This window comes from Arachis ipaensis, chromosome B08 (genome assembly GCF_000816755.2).
Source record: "Arachis ipaensis cultivar K30076 chromosome B08, Araip1.1, whole genome shotgun sequence".
NCBI classification, from domain to species: domain Eukaryota; kingdom Viridiplantae; phylum Streptophyta; class Magnoliopsida; order Fabales; family Fabaceae; genus Arachis; species Arachis ipaensis.
Genome location: NC_029792.2, coordinates 117,212,298 through 117,228,555, shown reverse-complemented (window position 1 = coordinate 117,228,555; position 16,258 = coordinate 117,212,298). Strand labels below are relative to the sequence as shown.

Genomic DNA, 16,258 nt, shown 5'->3' with positions numbered 1-16,258 from the left:
TAAAAAGAATTATTTTTAAAAAATAAATATAAGATAATATTAATGTCTAAATTATATTATTTTCAAAAGATCAATTTTAATACATTAAGAAAAGCTTTTAATTGACAATATAAAAGAACAGTTTTAATTAAAATTTGAACTAGATCTAAATTATGGGATATACTATGTCAAAAATGTAATTATTAATGATAACAATAGGATGTCAAAATAAAAAGTACACAAAAAATTGTTAATTTTGTTATAAAATAAGTAAATAAATAAGGAAGAGGTAACAAATATAATGAAATATAAAGAGAGAAAAGTATTCCAACATAAAAGAGAGAAGGAATTGTTTATTGCTTGTGTGTATTTTTATTCAGAGGCTTGAGCCTCTATTTATAGGTGTACATGATGACATTTTTCAAACTATAATAAATAGAGTCATCCTTGATAAACCAAGCTACTTTGGAAATGGGCATCCACATGTGATCTTATTCTTATCACAACACTCCTCCTTGGATGTCCATTTAGGATTATTGCCTCGTTAAAACCTTACTAAAGAAAAACCCAGTGGAAAAAAATCTTAGTGAAGGAAAAAGAGTACAATATCCTTTAGTGATGGTGACTGCCTCATTAAAAACCTTGTCAAGAAAAACCCAATGGGAAAAAAACCTAACCAAAGAAAAAAGAGTACAGTCTCCCCCTTTTGCCGACATTATTTTATATCTCGAAATTGGTGCATCCCAATCTGATGTACCAATCTTTCAAAAGAAGATTTTGGGAGTGACTTTGTGAATAAATCTGCCAAATTATCACTTGAGCGGATCTGTTGGATATCAATTGTCCATTGATTTTGAAGATCATGAGTGAAGAAGAATTTGGGAGAAATATGCTTTGTTCTATCACCTTTGATATATCCGCCTTTAAGTTGAGCAATACATGTTGTATTATCTTCAAACAGGACAGTTGGAGCTATCTTCTGATCAATCAATCCACATGATGACAGAATATATTGGAGCACACTCCTCAGCCAAAAACACTCGTGACTAGCTTCATGTATTGCTAGTATTTCAGCATGATTAGAGGATGTTGCAGCAATCGTCTGTTTCGTGGACCTCCATGATATATATAGCTGTACCACCATATGTGAACATGTATCCTGTTTGAGATCTCCCTTTATGTGGATCAGACAAGTATCCAGCATCTGCATAGCCAACTAATTGTGACTTGGATCCATAGGGATAAAACAATCCCATATCAACCGTTCCATGAAGATATCGAAAGATTTGTTTGATTCCACTCCAATGTCTTCTGGTTGGAGAGGAACTATATCTTGCTAGTAAATTCACAGCAAATGATATATCGGGTCGCGTATTATTAGCAAGATACATTAGCGCTCCAATGACACTAAGATATGGTACTTCAGGACCAAAGATATCTTCATTTTCTTCTTTAGGACGGAATTGATCCTTTTCCACATCCAAAGATCTTACAATCATTGAGGTACTTAATGGATGTGACTTATCCATATAAAATCTTTTCAAGATCTTTTATGTGTATGTTGTTTGATGAATAAAGATCCCATTTTTTGTATGCTCGATCTGCAGGTCGAGACAAAATTTAGTTTTTCCAAGATCTTTCATCTCAAACTCTTCCTTTAGAGTTTTTATAATTGTTGGAATCTCTTCAGGAGTTCCAATGATATTTAAATCATCAACGTACACAACAATAATAATAAATCCAGATGTAGTTTTCTTTATAAAAACACAGGGGTAGATATCATCATTCTTAAATCCGTTTTTGGCCAAATACTCAGTAAGACGATTATACCACATTCGTCCAGATTGCTTTAGACCATATAAAGATCTTTGCAATTTAACTGAGTATAATCCTTGTGAATATTCATTGGATGGTTTAGATATCTTTAATCCTTCAGGGACTTTTATAGATATCACGATCTAATGAGCCGTATAAATAGGCTGTTACCACATCCATTAAATGCATATGCAGTTTATGATATGCAGATAAACTGACCAAATAACGCAATGTTATCGCATCCACTACAGGGGAATACATTTCTTCATAATCTATACCGGGCCTTTGTGAAAAACCTTGTGCCACAAGTCGGGCTTTGTAGCGCACAACTTCATTTTTCTCATTTCTCTTTCTCACAAATACCCACCGGTATCCAACAGGTTTTACATCTTCTGGTGTACGGACTATAGGTCTGAAGACTTCACGTTTTGCAAGTGAGTCTAATTCAGCCTTCATGGCTTCTTTCCATTTTGGGCAATCATTTCTTTGTCGACATTCTTCGACTGATCTTGGCTCAAGATCCTTACTTTCATGCATGATATTTAATGCCACATTATATGCAAATATTTCATTGACAATTGTCTTATTTCGGTCCCATTTCTCTCCTGTAAAGACATAATTTATCGAGATCTCGTCATTTTCACAATTTTCAGGTACCTGAACGTCTTCTGGCGTTATATCAGAATTTTGGACAACTGCAGGTGTCTTTACTATGTCTTTTTCAACAGGAATATTTACCTCTTTTCTCTTTCGAGGATTTTTATCTTTGGAACCGACAGGCCTGCCACGCTTTTTGCGTGAATTTGCTTCAGTGGCTATTTGTCCTACTGGGACATCAATTCGAATTGGGGCATTTTTCACCCTACCACGCTTCTGGCGTGAATTTACTTCAGTGGCTACTTGTCCTATTGGGACATCAATTCGAATTGGGACATTTTTCGCTGGTATATAAGATTTGGTTATCCTCTTTGTATCGAAAAATGTATCAGGAAATTCATTTGTTATTCTTTGCAAATGTATAATCTTTTGAACTTCTAGTTCACATTGCGCTGATCGAGGATCTAAACGCATCAACGATGATGCATTCCAATTAAGTTCCTTTTCAGGAAGCTTATTCTCTCTCCCTAATGTTGGAAATTTTGATTCATCAAAATGACAATCCGCAAACCGGGCTTTAAATACATCTCCAGTTTGTATCTCAAGATACCTCACTATAGAGGGAGAATCATATCCAACATATATCCCCAATTTTCTTTGGGGTTCCATTTTGGTGCTATTAGGTGGTACAATAGAAACATATACCGCACACCCAAATATTCTTAAATGGGAAATATTTGGCTGCTGGCCAAAAGCTAATTACATAGGAGAGAACTTATGGTAACTCATTGGCCTCAAACGAATAAGTGTTGCGTCATGTAAAATAGCATGCCCCAAACCGAAGTTGGGAGATTTGTTCTCATAAGTAAGGGTCTAGCAATCAATTGGAGGCATTTAATAAGTGATTCTGCTAACCCATTTTGTGTGTGAACATAAGTTACTGGATGTTCAACACTTATTCCATTAGCCATACAATAAGCATCAAATGCTTGGGAAGTAAATTCACCAGCGCATTATCAAGATGAATTGCTTTGATTGGATTTTCTGGAAATTGTGCTTTTAATCGAATAATTTGAGCCAGTAATCTCGCAAACGCCAGGTTGCGAGAAGATAATAAGCACACATGTGACCATCTCGAAGATGCGTCTATCAGGACCATAAAATATCTAAAAGATCCACATGGTGGATGAATAGGTCCACATATATCACCTTGAATCCTTTCAAGGAATTCAGGAGACTCAAATCCAATCTTTACTGGTGATGGCCTTAAAATAATTCTCCTCATCATGATTGTTTCCGGATGACCCAATCTATCATGCCAATTTATGAATTCATTTGGGCTAATAAAATTCTGGTTTACAATGGCATGTGATTTAATTGCACTAATCTTGGTATAATACAATCCGGATGAAAGTGGAGGTAATTTTTCTAATATAACTTTCTTATTTGAATCATGAGTTGTGATACATAAATACTCATGATTTTCCTCATTCATTGTCTCAACATGATATCCATTTCAGCGAATATCTTTGAAACTCAACAAGTTCCTTAGGGACTTGATAGATAATAGTGCATTATTTATTATAAATTTTGTTCCTCCAGGAAACAAAATTATAGCTCTTCCGGAGCCTTCTATCACATTGCCCGAGCCAATAATAGTATTAACATACTCTTCTTTTGGCACAAGATGGGTAAAATATATAGTACTTTTAAGAATAGTGTGCGAACTTGCACTATCCGTAAGGCAAATATCTTCAGGATATGTCCTTGCCATTTTTCTTTAAAAATAAATAATAATAATAATAATAATAATAATAAAATGAGCAAAAGTACATGCATAGTAAAAATTATTCACATGAATACTTAACAAACACATACACATATCAAACTATTCCATCATTGATCAAATAGCCAATATTTTCTTCAGAATCCTTAAAGAAATTAGATACATCATAATGAGTGGTGGAATTTTCATCATTTGAAACAAAATTTGTTTCTTTTCCTTTGTCATCCTTTTTCAAGGATGCTTGATAAAGATCAATTAGGTGCCTTGCGGTACAACAGGTACGTGTCCAATGGCCCTTTCCACCACAATGGAAGCATTTATCCTCAATTGATCTATTTTGTCCATTGTTCATTTCTTCAAGGTCTTTCCACAGATCTGTAGGATCTTTTAATATGGAATATTCATTTTTCAATCATACTTCAAGATGACGACGAAGGAAAATTATGGATTTAGCTTTATCCTTCTGGGATGTATTATTTTCAGCCTTAATGGTATATTCAAGATCCATTGAATTACAAGATGGATTTTAGCATCTAGTAACCATGATAAATAATTATTTCCAAATATATTAAGAGCATTAAATTTAAGATAAAAGAGTTTCGACATAATGAAAATTTATTCTCTGGAGTCTTCCTAAAATTTCGTTAGAGCTTCGTGCTGATAACGTGTTATAAAATAAGTAAATAAATAAATAAGGAAGAGGTAACAAATATAATGAAATATAAAGAGAAAGAAGTATTGCAACATAAAAGAGAGAGGAAATTGTTTATTTCTTGTGTGTATTTTTATTCAGAGACTTGAGCCTCTATTTATAGGTGTACATGATAACATTTTTCAAACTATAATAAATAGAGTCATCCTTGATAAACCAAGCTACTTTGGAAATGGACATCCACATATAATCTTATCACAACAAATTTTAGTAATAGAACGTCAAGGAACAAAAAGTACAGAAATAGTTACTAATTGAAGTTTGAAAATCGAAGAAGATATTTTAAGAGTAATTATCAATTAATATTAGATTAGCTTATAAATAGGATTTTGGATAAACATTATAATCAGTTTAGTTTTTTTGAAAAATACTTGGACACACAAAAATATTTTCAACCTCCTTAGTATCACAAAGTAAAAATAAAAATCTTAAATAATTTTTTTGAACTTTGAACTCAAAGGTGTACTCTATCTATTTTTTATTTTTAATTAAAGTTTTTTTTACTTTTATTTGTTCTTTTTATTTATATTTTAATTTTTGTATCTTTTTTTTCGATACGTTGTATATATAAATTTTCATATAATTAATTTTACTTTCAAAATTACAATAAAATATTGAGACACTCACAAAAAGAGTTATTTTCATTCTTTAAATTAAGATTATGAAATAAAATTAAAAAATTATTAATTTAGTTATTGTTAACAATGAAACAAAAATTTTAGTAAAATAAATTGACATATTTGGTAGGACATTACCAATATATTGTAGTTTTATCAAATAAAAAAAAATTCTCAAACTTGTATGAAGTTACATAGTGGCAAAATTATTTTTATATATTAAAAAATTAGTATCAATTGATAAGTTCATCTGCAACATCTTCTACTTTTAGCGATAAAAAAAGAAAGAAAGTTAAAAATATTTTCATTTCTCACACCATAAAGATTATTTTATTATCAGTGAAGTATAATGACATTGGTCATATCTATTATGGGTTAAGTGTATCTCATAAAAATACTATGGGGTGGTGGTCTAATATTTATCACCAAAATTTGTCACTTTCCATAGCGACATAAAGTTTAATTAATCCCTTTACTCACCAATTCAAAATTATGTTGGTGGATGCTAAAAATTTTTTAGCCGGTGCAGAAGATGTGTGGCCTCTTGAAGTGCTTAACGCCTGGCAGTGTGGTGTTAACACGTGCAGACAGAGGCTCAGAAGGGACAAAGGTTGTCGGAGAGTGGGTTAATTAGAGGTGTTAGATTATGAGTTAATGAAGGTGAGTAATATGTTGGGCTTTTTGGTAATGCTGGAGGTTGTATTTTTGGTAACAAAAGATTATATGTAGTACTATTGAGTATTGATGAATATGAAAAAAAAAAAAAAGTTACTAAATTCTTTAATTTGTTGGCTAGAATTAGACCTTTATATTTTTGTAGATGAATAGCCCTATATGCAGGGATTGACAAAAAGAAAATGTGTTTATAATTTCAGACTAAAACAAGTATGTATTTTGAGAATATAAAATTATATGATAAGAATCTATTATATTCTATTATATTATATATTTCTAATTTTATAATAAAAATGTGTCACATGTTACTTTTTCATTGTAATTGGAATTAAATATTTTCCTCTAAAATTAAAGAATTATTCTCTCCTCTTTATTAATTTTACAACCAAAATGTGCCACATATCATTCCCTCATTGTAATTGAAATTAAATCTTTTCCTTCAAAATGAAAGAATTCTTCCCTCCTCTATACTAATTTTACAACTAAAATGTGCCACATGTCACTCTCTCATTACAATTAAAACCAAATCTTTTCCTCTAAAATTAAAGAATTCTTCCCTCCTCCCTCTTCTTTTCTCTAGTTCTCTCATTCCTTCAACCACTCTATCTATTTTATATATTATTATTAATATTAATATTAATATCAATGACTAATTACTAATTTGACAATCAGAATATGCAACATGACATTCTTTAATTGCATTAAAATTAAAATATTGAAATTGAAATATACCTATATTATGTATCATATATTACTATCTAATTTAATAATCAAATGAGTCGCATAACACTCTCTTATTAAAATTGAGAAAAAATATCTTTTTCCAAAATTAATAAACTCCATTCCTAAATTCTCTCATCTACCTCTCTCTATTTTTCTATTTCTCTCTACTATTTTTATTCTATATATAATTTATATTTTATATTAGTAATTTGACAAATTAAAATATGTCATCTGATATTTTTTTATTATAATTAAAATAAAATTTTTTCTTTCAAAATTAACAAATTCTCATTCTCACTCTCATTATTCATCTTTATCTTTCTCTCTTTTCTCTCATTCTCTATTTTTTTATATTTTTATTATACAGAAAACAAAATTAACAAAATAATATAATTCAAATAAAAAATATTATTATTATATGCATATTTTTTAAATTTTTAATTTAGTTTTAAATTTTTACTATATTTTTATTTCTCTTTTTTCAAATATTTATTACATATAATTTGGAGAGAATACTAATGTTATAATTAAAAGTTAGAATCAAGATTCAATTTTTTTAAAAAATTAATTTTAAGTTAATTTTATAACTATCAGTATAATTTTTTTATACTAATATCTAATTATATTTTTATATACACAGGGAGAAAAATATTATTTTTAAATAGTAAGTATAAAAATTAATTATTTATACATATTAAATTGTTTCAAATTTTAGATAACGAATGTTAAAATTAATTATTAATAAAAATTAAGCTTTTTCATATAAAAATAATAACTAAAAATCTAATTATTTGATTTTTTATCTATAGATACCTTAGTCTTTTTAGCCAAAGACTTTTGTCAATCTATGACTTTTTTTTGTAAAAGTAGTTTGATTTTATAAATCTTTTGTGCCATATATAATCTATACTGTCAGAACAAAGTGAACCGTAATTTTAAAAAATGTATATTCCCGTAATGTTATTACGAATAAAAATACTAGTATAAACTAAAAAATAAGTCTAATAATATTATATATCCAACAAATCAAAAAATTTCTTGATTTTCTTTCATCTTCATCGATAGTACTACACATAGCCTATTTTTACCAAAAATACAACTTCCAACATTATCAAAAAGCCCAACATGTTATTCACTTTCGTTAACTTATAATCTAACACCTCTAATTAACCCACTTTCTGATAATTTTTGTTCTTTCTATATCTCTGTCTGCGAATATCAACGCCGCTGCCAGACGTCAAACGCTCCAAAGATCCACGCACCTTTCGCACCTGCTAAAAATTTATTGTTCAGCACCTTAGCATAACCTAATTATATTTGCCATGACACATATGTCAGTGTTACCATTAAAAACCAAAAGGTTTGAAGACTAGTAGGCGATAGGCCTAAACATCATTCACCAAAAAATAAATATTCAAACTAAATATTTTCATGAAAAAAAAAAAAAAAAAACTAAGGATTTCAAATTTTGGCATAAAAACTTGGATAACTACAAAATTTACTGGGGCAAACGTGACAACTTTCAAAAATCCAATAATGTTGTTATAGGGTCAACTATTACGTCATTTCCTGACACGCCACCAAAAAAGAGAGCATACATGACATCTCCAGTAAAGAACTTATTTCAATTTTTATTTATGACTTATCTGTCATAAAAAATAACTCCACATAAATTTTTGTGTCATAAACAGTAAATAGGAACTCAAAGCATTTTTTTCTTCTCCATTAAAAGAAACTAATTTTAGTATCTGTTATGGTCCCACTTAATTAATTAATTAAAATACTTAAAATTAATGTAATTGATTTTTTTCAATAATTTTTTTTAATAATAACTTGCCAAGTGGCAAGTTATTATTGGTTGATTTGAGTCCCTATTTAAAAGGACTCCTCACCTTGAGACCCGTGCAGGAACTCATCTCTTCTCCCCTTCAACGGTGCCTTTCTGCTTTTTGTTAGAAATAGGGCCTCAAGATCCGCCCATTAGAGTTGCTCTAACACTCTTCGGGCGACACCAAAGCAAAAAGAACGAGGCTAATGTTGCGCCTCATTGTTACCGACGCAGGCTAAAAGGCACCAACTAGTACATTTTGTTTGGATGCAAGATAGAAAATGTGAGAAAAGAAAATGGAAGGAAAAAAACGAGAGGAAAAAAATGAAAGGAAAAGTTGGTTTTTTTTTATATTGTTTGGATGAAGAGAAAATGGATAGAAAAAAAAAAGAAATTTATTTTTTATTTTAGAAGAAAAAAAAATTAAATATTATAAATTTTACTTTGCATTTTATTAACAAGGGGCATATTAGTAATCTTACCTTTATTTTGAAACTTTCCGTAGTTTTCTTCGCAGATTTGGAAAGAAAACTTAGATGTGGGCCTCATGCCTTTGTTTTCCCTTTCCATCTAATTTCTATGCTCATTCAATCAAGGAAAAACTTTATTTTCCATCAATTTTCATTCCTTACATTTTCTTTCCTTTTCAATTCTATTGATCCAAACATAATGGTAGTGAAACATGTGTTTTTAAGATTGTATTTTAAATTTAGTACCACATAAGACATTTTAATAAAAATAAAAGTTTTGAGTTAATTTATGATTATTGTTAATTTTCTTAAAAATATGACTATTGTTAATTAAAAAGAAAAACATTATGAATCCTCTTCCAAAATAACCATGCATCATTTTAATTTAACTGTCATTCACATAGTATTAATATAAAGTGTTATATTATGGGATTTCAAATCATATGACATCTCCATTAAAATGACGTGTCTAAGATTTTATTATAATTAAATAGGTATTTTAAATTAATTAAGGGTAATATTAGAGAAACAAAAAATAGCAAAAATTTACCTAATTTAATATTTATTATTTTAGGGGTAGAGAAAATAAAGATCTTCGCCGTCTCTCAGACGACCCACAACTCACTTCTGAGCACCTGGACCTGTATCTGAAAAACAAGAGATATATACGGAATGAGAACCCCGGGCCCATGGGTTCCCAGTACGGTAAAAGTGCCAAATAAATACAATGCACTGCAGTAAAAACTTACTAAGCATCCTAAACTTCTTCACCAATTATTTATCCTAGGTTCTCACTAAACCATGAATAGGCAACTGTCATAAGGGAGTGCTAAATCTAATTCATGTTTCACATGTTTCCCAACTCGCTGACTCTTCCACGAATCAGACTCAGAATCATAAGCAAAACCATCACCAGTTGTTCTGCCTCAGCAATTCTATATCAATACATTATACCCTCGCCTGGAGCTAGTGAAACCACGTCACTGCGTCTACCCAGGGAGCTCCAATTATCTCATTCAATAATCATCATCATCATGCAATCGCATCATCAATTCATCTCCTCAAGAACAGCCCTCAACACCCACCGACACCAGCATGAGGGGCCTCTCAGTTGCACAAACATAAGCAATACAGGCAAGTAATATACAAATATGGTACAAGTAGAACAAGTAGCATATAGTCAGGTAACATGGCATATATGATGTAGAAATCCAAACAAAGAGGCAAACCCAAACAATTCAAACATATGCAAATGATGAATGCCTGCCCTATGGCCGATGATATCATCTGTCGGTTATATAGCCAACCCGACATGTCCTGGTAGCTAACCATTGGACAAAAACACCCATCGCGGAGCAAGTAGGTTTGAGCTACAACCCCATTGCTACTACGCGCTCAACCCAGAGCCAGTGGAATAACCACTACTGCGGCTACTACCCAGGCGGGTGTTTAAAAGCTCAACCTGGAGCGAGTGGATTCACCACTACTGCCGCTACTACCCAGGCGTCACAATTTCTGACCTGGAGCAAGTGGGACGAACCACAACCCTTGCTACTACCCAGGATCTCAAAACATACATTCGTTCAGTTTAGAAACAATCATCACTGTTATCAAATCTCAAACATAAACCTGGAGTAAGCGGGATGAACCACCACCCTTACTACTACCCAGGTATCACAAATACACATTTATTCAAAACTCCATAATTAAACTCATTTATCATAAACATCCTTTCCCGTCTCATACCCGGAGCAAGTGGACAACGCCACTGCCTACTACCCGGGGTCACACATCATATTTTAGCATTTATCATTATTATCCATTTAACACATTCATTCATTAATCATATATGCATTTATACTCAGCCATAAACAGTAATGGCTTTGCCGTAACCCGGCAATAACTCAGCCATTCGGCTTATGGTTCAATCAAGAACCGGACATTTATCAATAAATATAGCCCTTCGCCTCATGGCATACACGGTACTTCCACCGTCATCCTCCATATCTCATATAATCATCTTTGATCATCATTGATCGTAACCTTTCCCCTTGCTTCACTCGCAAGTTACCACATCTCCTAGCTCCTTTCTCATTGCTAGGCATATCATAATGATTTAATACATAAGGGGCGAGATCGGAGGCTTAGAAGTATGAGATTTGGCTTTAAAAACTCAAAAATCAACTTTGGCATGAAAACAGGGCCACGCGTACGCGCACTCCACGCGCACGCGTGGATGGCCACAAAACTCATCGACGCGCAAGTGTCATACGCGCGGACGCGCGGGTTGAAAAATAGCCAAACGACGCGCACGCGTCAGCCACGCGTACGCGTGGATACATTTGTGCCCCAGGCACAAAACTGGCACAACTCTCGGGAAAATGGCTGGGCATTTGGTGCAGCGCATCGACGCTCCCGCGCACACCACGCGCACGCGTGGATGGTGCTTTCTTGAAGAACGGTGCGTACGCGCCAAGTGCGCCTACGCGCGGAGGGTCATTCTGCTAAAAATTTTCTAAGTTAAAAGCTGCAGAATTTACAGATTCAACCCCCAATCTTTCGACGGACATAACTCTCATTTTAAATCGTTTTTCACCCGTTCTTCGAACGGCATGGACATCCCGGATCCAATTTCATTTCTAAACAAATTTGGTACAAAACAGAGATCCGTAGTCCAAGTTATGTCCCATCAAAATATGCCCAAAAATCATGTTTTCATACAAAACCACAAGGTGCCATTTTCAAAACAAGCTATTTTCAACTATTTTCAAAATCAACCAAAACATGCCAATTTCAACCCTTTTTGAAATCAATCAAAATGTACCAAAATCAACATCAAGCCATCCTCAACTCACACATTGACACTTCACCAAGATTCCCAAAACCACATCCAACCATTTTAACACTTCTCAATCAAATGGCTAAAGGACAAACACAATATCATGTCATACATCCTTCCTCATCCCAATATCCAATAATACCATTTCCAATCAACCATCATTATACATAATCAATATCATACTCACTATCACGTGGTTTCATCCACAAATCAACCTTAATCATTCTTCAAGCATATATCATAACATACATATCTCTAATGCATCATCATACCATCAAGGCATCAATAATCATATTCACATATATGACCACATAATATATCTCAACCAAACCAAACATACCTCATCTACATAATTTCACCCAAAATTACCAAATTCCACACTTCAACTCCTCAAACATTATTATTCAATAACCAACCTAATCATTCATATATTCATTATCTGAAATTCATCCAATCACTCGTGCCATCATACAATGCACACATCGACTTACCTTTCTTACCTCTTTCCGGCCTCCGGCCCAAAATTCATGGCCTCCGGCCCAATTTTCACAATTTAAATGCATAAACTACAAATCAATACCCATTACCCAGTACATCAAATTCTCAATACACCAAGCATACAAGGCCACACAATTCTCAACCCAATCATTAATTCACATTACATACCAACTATGTATATTAGTACCAATCATTTAGACAATCCAAACTTAATCCTAGGGGCATCTAGCCTAGGAATTTTCATCACAACACACGGTACTTAAATGAAACTTAAACCGTACCTCTTGTAACCAAACCAATTGAGCCTCTTCTTTGAAATTCTTCACCAACCTTAGCTCCAAGCCTTACCAAAGCTCCTCAAGCAATACCAACCTCCCAATTGTGCACCAACATCACCAAATACACTAACATAACCAATGTCACATACATACATCAACCTAGGGCTCATAAAAATGACAAATCACAAGGGTTTGAGCACTTCTTACCTCAGCCCATATGAAGTAGGGATAGAACCCACTTAGAATCCATGTTGGAGTATCCCTAAACACCCAAAATCACAAGATTTCAACACTAACTACCCAAAAACGTGTAACAGTGGGGAATTTCGAAAACTGGACAGAGATTAATGGAATACTCACCACAAAACTTAGATAGAATTGTAGAGGATGAAAAGAGCGACGCGTGGCCGTAAACGGCTCGTCAATCGGAGTTCCATAGCTCAAGTTATGGTGGTTTGAAGATCAAAGAGAGTTAGATTTTCTCTCTTCTCAATTTCAGCGCCTCAACCCTTCTTTTTAGGGTAAAATGAGCTGAAATGCTCATAACTAATGTTTATATATGTTGGGTCTTGGGCCCACTTAGGCCCGGTTCACTTATTTTTGTCCGTTGGCCCAATTTTGGGCTAAAACCTTTAAGATTAGCGCTCTAAATCGCACTTTAGATATTTCTACCTTCCCTAATTATAATTCCTCATTTCCTAATCTTATTTACTCATAATCAATTTTCTCAGCTGTAGTACCAGACAGATCTTAGCCGGTACTGCCGGTCAAAATTCTACTGCGCGCTTTTACGTAGAAAACTATGTTTTCCGACTCAGAAAAATTCACTGAATCCAAATATCATATTTAAATTATCAAATTCCAATTGCCAAATCTTCCAACCATATTCGCTCTTATTTAACTTATTATTTAATTAATTTTGATTAGACCGGGTATTACATTGTTATTGTTATAAGATACTTCAACTAAAAATAAACAAAAAGAAAAATCTTGTGAATTTGGGATATGAAGATCTATGCCTGTAGAGAAAAAAGGGATTACTGTAGAGAAGGGAATGATAATTAAATTTGGGAATTAAAATTTTTAATTTTGATTTAGGGACCAAATTGCACTATAAAAGTTTACTAATCCACGTCATCTAAGCGTTATCTGGCCAGCGTGTCACGAAGGAGTCCAGATCAGCTTTTCGGTGGTGCCAGGTAGACGAAATGTGTCGGAAGGATGAATCTGAGTCCCGGAGTGCAACTTCAGGGACGAATATGGGTAATTTTTAAGTTCAGGGACTACTATGAGACTCGAGTGTAACTTCAGGGACCACTTTGAGGCTTATCTCCTCAAACTTTGTTGATAAATTGCCGAATTCATGAAAAGATTATAAATTGAGTTTCATGCAAAAGAGAAAAATCATGAATTTGCAAGAGATCATAGTACATATTAAAATAGAGGATAAAATAAAACTACGACTAATGAACAATATAATAAAGAAGTGTATGCTAAAGTCAATATTGCTAAAATTGTGCACAAAAATCATTTGGATCATGAAAACAAATTTCATAATAAAATGACCAAGTCTCATTTCAAGAAACCTCCAAAAGAAAAAAAGTGCTTGTTTTATTTGTGGTAGGATTGGACACTTTGCATCAATTTGTAGAATAAAAAGAAATAACAATCAAGAAGATAGAAGCAATAATAGAAACGGGGAGAAAAGATAGTTACAAACATAGCAAACTACAAAAATGATGAAGTCATAATGGTAATGGTTTCTAAATGCTATCTAGTGAAGAACTCCAAGGGTTGAGTTGTGGACTCTGGCACCACAAAGCACATTTGTGATAAAAAAAAAATTATTTTTCGATTTTACTCCCATAAATAATGGGAATGAAGTTGTTTACCTAGGGAATTCTAGCAAGGTTCCTATTTTAGGTAAAGGTAAGTGACGAATGGATTTCTACTAGTAAAGAAATTCACAAATAAGTTCTCGTTGCTAGTATAGTTTCCAAACCAACAGAGAATTCTTTCGTACAAAAATTTGGTTATCATAAGTAACAAACCCCTAATAAAATTGATAACCGAAGTATTTAAACCTCGGGTCATCTCTCAAGGAATTGTAGGGAGGTGTAATTTATTATTGGTTATGGAAGATTATCTTTTTGGGATTTTTGAATAAGGAAACAAGGAAATAAATTGGCAAGAAAATAAATTAATAATCATGAAAACCCTTGCAAGGTATCAGAACTGCAAATTCTATCCTAGTTATCCTTATCAATTGTGATGAGAATTATTCATTACTCCCACTTAGTTAACCCTTACTAAATAAAGGAAAGTCAAGTGAACTAATTAATTTGATTCCTCAAATCCTAGTCAACTTCTAAGGAAAGACTAGCTTTAGAGGGATCCAAATCAACCAGCAAATTCTAATTATCAATCAACAAAGGAGTTTGATAACTCAAGTGTCACCAATTAATCAATTCAAGCTAGGAATGTAAAAAGCTAAATTAAAATCATAAATATGAAATACCTCAAATTGCATTAAATATAAAATCAAATCTAACATTGGAAGGTTCATAAACCAAATTGGGAAAATAAGTAATTAGCAAGTGAAATAGATAAACTAAAGTACTAGAATAAATAAAAGTAGAAGAGAAACTAAATTAAAGGAACATTGAACCTGAAATTGAGAAGAAATAAACCTAAAACTAAGAGAAATCCTAAATCCTAAAACCTAGAGAGAGGAGAGAGGAGATCCTCTCTCTCTAGAAAACTACATCTAAAACCTAAAATTATGAATAATGAATCTTGTCTAAATGAATGAATAGATTTTCCCACTTTATAGCCTCTAATCTGTATTTTCTGGGTCGAAAACTGGGTCAGAAACAACCCAGAAATTGCTGGGGGCGAATTCAGAAACGTACAGGTCGCTGGATTTGCACAGATCCACGTGTGCGCGTGGATTCACGCATTCGTGTCACTTATCTTCAGGGAAATTATGGCAAATTATATATTATTTCGAAGCCCCGGATGTTAGATTTCCAACGCAACTGGAACCGTCTCATTTGGACCTTTGTAACTCAAGTTATGGCCAGTTAAGTATGAAGAGGTCAGGCTGGACAGCTTAGCAATTTCTTCAACTTCTTGTATTCCTTCCACTTTTGCATGCTTCCTTTCCATCCTCTAAGCCATTCCTGCCTTATAAATCCTGAAATCACTTAACACACATACCAAGGCATAAAATGGTAATAAGGGAGGATTAAAATTAGCAATTTAAAGGCCCAGGAAACATGTTTTCTATTATAGCACAAGATTAGGAAGAAAAATGTAAAACCATGCAATTAGTATGAACAAGTGTGCAAAGACTTGATAAAAACCACTCAATTGAGCACAAGATAAAGCATAAAATAGTGGTTTATCAATCTCCCCACACTTAAACATTAGCATGTCCTC

General features: G+C 32.9%; 1 long non-coding RNA gene across 1 annotated transcript in view; it reads left to right on the top strand.

Annotated features, from left to right (window-relative positions):
- The window catches only part of LOC110265734, a 24,957-nt gene extending 9,399 nt beyond the window's left edge, over positions 1-15,558 (top strand). The window contains exons 2-3 of the long non-coding RNA XR_002351987.1: positions 10,644-10,649; positions 15,548-15,558. This is a non-coding gene — a long non-coding RNA (uncharacterized LOC110265734). The remainder of the gene's footprint in view (positions 1-10,643; positions 10,650-15,547) is intronic.